Here is a 7,318-nt window from a genome sequence, read left to right on the forward strand (position 1 = left end):
TCAGGAATGTGGGGTAGGGGGAAGGAGGGGCTTCCCCCCAACCCCACATTCCTAGTGAAGGGCTTACGCCCGAAGCATTGATTCTCCTGCTCCTCGAATGCTACCTGACCTGTTGTGCTTTTCCAGTGCCACACTTTCTGGGTTAAGAGTTATGGTGAGATGGTGAGTAAGTGGAGCTGAGTCCATGAAAAGATCAGTCATGATGTTAATGAATGGCAGAGCAGGCTTGAAGGGCCAAATGGCCTATTCCTATTTCACATGTTGTTATATTCAGTCAACTTTATTAAGTGCCAATAACTAGTTGCCAGCAAAATGACACCTTTTTTTTGACTGAAGGCAAGAGCCTAGAGGAGTATGGGTCTTCCACCTGGCTCCAAATTAATTCTATAGGTCATTGTCAATCACTATTCAGCACACCCTCTTTCCCAAATCTAAGTCTTAACTACCAACTCATCACCACTAATCAGAAGGTTGATAATTCAGTGCCACCATTTCCAATGGCCTTTCTCATTTACAAAAGCTGCACCTCCCCATGGGGTACCCCTAACACAAGAGACCAATGTGGCATATCAATCTTTGACACCTGGTTCATGGTGGCCCTGAGTTTGTCAGAAACAAATGAATTTGAAGTCAAGTGGTTTATTGGGAAAAGGATCATTAGGACAGTCTTCAAATCCATTTAAAGTGAATTCAAGAACTTATCTCATTCAAAACTCCTCTTGCTAACTACCCAGAATCTATATCAGGAAGGAATGATTATCCGAGAGCACAAGTCCACGATTAGTCTGCTCTCCTTCACCTCTCGTCAACGGTGTTGAGACAGATCCACCTAATTTGTCCTCACATCACTGAGCTGATAATTCACTCAGCAGGGACCAGCTGCAACATACCACTAGATGGCAATTAGGAACCTGCATTGTGAAGCTCAAGAAGTATTTATCAACAAAAAGAGTTAGTGCAGTAAATGATAAACTGCCACAATAAAGAGAGTGCTGTCAAATTCTACTAGATGAATAAAGGGTATTCCAATTTACTTCCAAATGGGTATGATGTAAAAGATAGAAATAAAATTTATTTTGGCCAATGTCACAAACTCTAAATACAACTTACACTCTTTTACAGGCTGTGTTTTAATTTTGATTTTGAAGATCTGGTCATTTTTGCAAGAAGGAAAATCTAAACATGTCTGACGCAAACAAGTTAACTCCCTGCAAACAACATTTTTTCCACACTGCACTGCCAATTTACCAGTTGTATCTAATAAAGTTGTGTACCGACTAAATGACTTTGTTCTATTAATGAATCATAAATTAAGCTGACTACCCAAAGTGTGCCTCACATTTGTTTCTATTTAACATGGAGGCACATTCCTCATTGTGTAAGATTTCTTTGCTACCTCAAGGTTTTCCGTTTGTTGAACTGAACTAATGGCAGATGATAATTGCACAAGAACAATGCTGGAGCCTCTTAATAAACAAAATTGAGCTGTAGGTGTTTGAATGGAAGGGTAGAACAGCAATGACTAGACTTGCCAGGTTGTAAATGGAGATCCATGCCAAGATCTGGCATATGTTAGCACTTGAACAAACAAATTAACATTTCTGAGAAAGTAATTGGCTCTTTCCTTGATACAAGTTTATTTTTAGTAAATTCATAATTAAGCAGAAAAATAGATGGATTAAAAATAATAAGTGATTAATATTTAACTATTTCATTGCCAGGGTAATGAACATATGATGCAAGTGAAGGTGAGTACTGCAGATGCTGAAGATCAGAGTCAAGATTAGAGTGGTGCTGGAAAAGCACAGCAGGTCAGGCAGCATCCGAGGAGCAGGAAAATCGATGTTGCAGGCAAAGGCCCTTCAATCAGGAATCCTGATGAAGGGCTTTTGCCTGAAATGCTGATTTTTCTGCCCCTCGGATGCTTCATTTGATGCAATCAACAAATGGTAAAAGAAAATCTATTTCCAACAAGGACTGGCTCAGCCATTGGCCCAAATATCCAAAGTTTGTAATCCTGGAAATTACCCCAGATCACCAAATCTTGTCCACTTTTACCCTTTAGCATCAGCCCTGTTGAAGTTTGCCAGTCAATGCGAGGTCATTTAATTTTGATGGATAGGTGGGTGAAAGTGCCAATGTTGGTAAACTTCAGCAACCACCTCATTTAAGTTTCGATCAATACTCACCAATTTGGGGTGAACATCTGGAGGTGGAGATCCTAGTCCTGAGTCACTTCCATATATCTCCGATGTGACTTATACAGACCTCTTGCTGAAGGGGGCAGATTAAAAATTGAATTCGAGAAAGATCATGGCAGTTCCATTGCCACAGCCAGTGAACAGGTCATTCTGCTACAATGTGTACTTTGTTAACGTGCATTCGCTGTAATGTGATTGATGAACTGGGGACACTATTTCTAAAGCACAAACTTTTAAACATGTGTTGGCTGTAACATGATTACATCGCCAACACTTTAAGTGTTGTTTCTAAAGCTCAATTTTTCTATAATGCCAGGTTGCACAAGAACACAACCATGGCGTTGTAAAAGAATTACTTGTAAGTGTCCACAATGCAATAAGGAAAACCTTACTACTTATGTAGACAACATGGACAAAAATCTTGATAGTATCCAAAACTAACCTGTATAATCATTGTAAAATCAACCACTAGTCATCAGCAACCTGAAAGAAGACTGTAAACATGGGAAAGTCCGGTGGAGAGACTTCTCAGCTAAATAAACTATGTTACTTTGAACTAATGATTTCAAAACTGCACAAGACAAGGAAGAAGCTATTTCCCATAGCTAGTCCATCCAGTCTGCACATCCCTGGACACTATAGACAATTTAGCATAGCCAATTCATCTTAACTGTGCATCTTTGGACTTATTTACTTTAATAAGTAGCAATATTCCACTTGTCTTCCTAATAATTTGAAGAACTTACATACTAACTTCTAAGTTTTAAATAGCTATTTGGTAGTTCAAAACTTGAGTTTTCCTGAAAAAAGTGTAGGCAAGACAAAAGCTTCAATAGCATGGCTCTATTTCCAGCAATATCTTTTGTGATTCATGTCCTAGGGCATTCAGATCCCTCTGTACTAAAAGTTATACAATGTCTCCCTGGAGTAGTGCACTGATAATCAAACTTCACCATTCCAGGAGTTACTACAAAGTGAAACTTTGACTAAACCACTAAATTCCCAGTTTTACGTAATTGGTTATTCATTCACAATTATATGCTCACCCGGTTTTTAATCATTCACAGGAAAATTACTACTTGTTGCAAAAACATTTTTAACCAATGTAAAAAACAAACATGAATTTCTAACTCATAACTTAAACTCTTCTCTCTTAAAAAAATCCTATGTACATACATGATAACCTTGACAAGGCCCATGGGCAATCATTAATTAATGTCCCTGTGGAGCTCATTGAGTATGAGTTCCCGTGGTAACAGGCAGTGGCCTATCCAGCTGAAACTTATCACCGCATCTCTTTACAAGGGGCCCTCTTCCCTCTTGAGGTTTAGAAATAGAATTCTGACGCCTGTTCTCAGAGCCTGGGTTCAAGTTCCACCTACTCTCGAGGTCTCTAATAACATCTCTGAAAAAGTTGATTAGAAAAAATACGTTAAGCAAAAAAGGGGCCCACTTGGAGTCTTTCCTGTAATGCCAAGGTCGCGTTCTTACTCCTGGACTGAGAGACCTGGGTTCAAGTCCCACATGCTCCAGAGATATGCAATCATATATCTGAGCAAGGTGATTGAAAAAATAGGTTCAGTTTTTAAAAAGAAATTCCCAGAGGGACCTCTTGTGGTGTAGTGGTGGTGCCCCTAACTCTGGAATGGGAGGCCTATGTTCAAGTACCGCCTGCTCCAGAGGAATATAATAACATCTCTGAACAGGTTGATTAGAAAAATAGATCTAAATAATTTTTTTAAAAAGGCAGATCCAGGGATGGGTCTACAGAACTGTCTGTCCCAGGCTGGGACACATGAGTAGTGACTGTATGTTGGTGTTCAACAATAAATGACATTCTTTTCCAGCTGGGCTTCCTAAGTTATTACAATGTACCAACAAACGCATAAAGTAATAATGGGGGTAAGAAACCAAAAAGTCAGTGAAGGGCAATTCTGGCCTCCGTTGGATTACAGGACTATGATTCTTTTCAATTGCTTGACGAGGACACTAGGTTGCGGACACATCTAGTCTTAATCTTTCTTTCATTGGAATGAAAGGTGAGTGGGCAATTTGTGGAGAGGAAGTAGCTAGCTGCTCAGAATTTACTTCTAGTTTGTCACTCACACAAGGACGGAAACACATTGAGGTGCTTTCTCTTTCTCAGGGTGGATGTATCTATTACATTGTCAAAACACAAAGCTGTAACCACTTGCCCAAGGCCATTCAAGAAGTTGTTACATTCCTGAGCACTTCTGGAGGTATACAAAGTGGTCCTGCTTGATAAACCAATTTGAAATCTGTCATGTGCCAAAATTGCCCTGAACATGCAGCTGAAATGCTTATCATTCTCCCACACTGCTTGAACAAAACAATATTGTAGAGACAACATATAATGAGTTTCAGAAACTGCAACATCTTCCTGTTCTGGATTTAAATGAATATCTTTTCCTGTATTTTAGACTCCAGCCCAAAAATTAAAAACTACTCTTTACACCCTTTGTTTAAATAAAATGTTTTTTTTTCATTTTTCCTGCCAAAGAGAACTAGTTCACATTTTCCCAGTTATACTTGGTTTGCCATTTTATTTTTGCCCGCTCACCTTTCTACAGCCTTTGCAGACTCCCTATTACCTCTTAAAAACTTTGTTTTGTATTTTTGTGTCATCAGCAAATTTAGCAACGAGACATTCCATTCTGTCATCCAGTCATTGGATTGTAAATAGTTGAGGTCCCAGCACTGATCTCTGTGGCATTTTACTTGTTACATCCTGCCAACCTGAAAGTGATCTGTTTATACTTACTCCTTGTTCCCTGGTCGTTAACCAATCTTCATTCCATACTAACTCAACTCACTCACTTAACAAACACAGGAACCATTGTAAACCCCTCCAACTCCATCGTGCACACTTAAATCAGGTAAATAAAATTGGAGTCCATCATATTTCTCTTAGAGAATGTTCTACACAATAATTTGGGGATCTCTACAAAGCATTATTCAAACCCAGATAGCTCCATTGTACATCCACTGTATTTATTCTAAAATTCCCTTCTGTTCTGGTAGCATGAGATCATTATCCCCCTCTTAAACCCTGGTAGGACTCAGGCCCAAGTCTTTCCCCATTATCTACCTCTACACCCCATCCCCAGACTCCCCTCCAGCTGAGTCTCGGATTGACCCTGATGGGCATTCTTCTCACTCAACATTTCTAGAAAATTGAGACTTCCATCTTCTCTCACATTCAGTTTCTTCTCAGCATCAGGGAGGATGTCCAACAACTGGTTGTGGCATAGCCAAAGTCTCCATGGTCACAGCAGGACTGGCCAAAATGGCTACTCCAATCGTAGGATCCATCTACCCATCTCTGCAGCTTCTCCAGTAACTGAGACCTTTGGAAGATCAGCCAGCAAGGGAGATATATAGAATCTGCAAGAGAAGTGGTGGTGATGGGATGGGGGGGCAGGGGTAGTTGGTAGATATTTTTCTGATTGTTTGGCCTATTGATTAAAGTTTCCAGTTAGTTTGGATACTTTCAGTGATGAATTCATCTGCCCGTTGCTCCATATTTTGAATACTGGTGAATATATGGAAAGAAAATGATTCAATCTACAGGAAAAAAACTTCTCAGAAAAAATTAAATCTCTTCTAATTAACTTCAGGACTTGTTTCTCTATCTGTACTCACTGAACAGTGTTGTTACTCTTAAAGTAATTCAACTGTATTAACCCAAAGAGACCTTCAAACTAATACGAAATGCATGGCTTAGAAAGGGTGGATACTGGGAAGTTGTTTCTGTTAAGCGAGGAGAATAGGATCCATGGGTATAGCCTTAAAATTGGAGGGGTCAAATTTAGAACGGAAATGAGGAGACATTTCTTCAGCCAGAGAGTGGTGGGCCCATGGAATTCATTGCCACAGAGCCCAGTAGAGGCTGGGACATTAGGTGTCTTCAAGGCAGAGATTGATAAATTCTTGATCTCGCAAGGAATTAAGGGCTACGGGGAGAGTGTGAGTAAGTGGAATTGAAATACCCATCAGCCATAATGTAAATGGCGTAGTGGACTCGATAGGCTGAATGGCCTTGCTTCAGGTAACTGCAGCTTAACAACAGAATAATATATCTGTATTTTGTGCTAAACTATGGAAAACCGATTTGGGAAAAAAAGTGGTCATTTATGCTGAAATGACGGCCACTTAATAAAGAATGAATTTAGGAATATAAAGAAAAAGAATTTTTATATGACATCCAGGATTCTTCCTAAATTTCAACTTATTCAGTAAGCATACCAGAGATAAATTAGGAGATTTAGGAATTGAGATTTATCTGAGGCAATGGCAGAAGGGAATTTTGGGTTGGTGACCTGTTATACCTAATACCTGATAGTGCTATTGACTGAGCTGAATGTCAAACACCCCACTTGTAGCTGGCAGCCCTTGCAATAATTCCCATTTTATACCACTCTCCAATGCAAATTTCTTTCATTATACCCAGATACTTGTCAGAATGAAGGACATCCTTCAAGAAGCAATGGTGAAAGAAAATTTATATCAATTTTGTAAATAGAGAAATACCTGAAAAACAAGCAAAAAATAAAGATATAGGGATAGGGTGGAAGAAGGGGATGTCATGTTTAGCTGTCTTAAGAGTATTTTTGCAGGGACTATAGTTTTTGTGAAGTGAAGATAGGTTAAGTAGTCTCATTTTGATTCCGTGGTTTGTAATTGATGATGCTTCAGGGAAGAGCTGCAGAAGTTATATCGAGGATGGAGAGTCTAGGACTGCATCAATAAGGAACTAAAAACGTTCATCCAGAAAAAAATTGCAGCAGGATGTTTGACTGAATTTGTCTGAAATATAACAGAAAAAATCTAATATGATTTTACACAGCTCTGTGCTCACTGCTGGGAGATACTGATTAACAACAAGCTACAGATCTCACCTAAAAAGAGAAGCAGAAATAATTTTGTAAATATTTATCTTGAGTAAAATATTTATTTTGAGTAAAATTTATGTAAGGACAACAATTAATTTGTTTAACTTTATGCATTTTTGATCCTTTACATGTGATCATATATATTGTCTTCTAAAGCAACAATTGTTCCAGAGTGGTGAGTGATGATTAACCAGAAAAATACAT

The sequence above is a fragment of the Hemiscyllium ocellatum genome, chromosome 29 (genome assembly GCF_020745735.1).
Source record: "Hemiscyllium ocellatum isolate sHemOce1 chromosome 29, sHemOce1.pat.X.cur, whole genome shotgun sequence".
In the NCBI taxonomy this organism is placed as follows: domain Eukaryota; kingdom Metazoa; phylum Chordata; class Chondrichthyes; order Orectolobiformes; family Hemiscylliidae; genus Hemiscyllium; species Hemiscyllium ocellatum.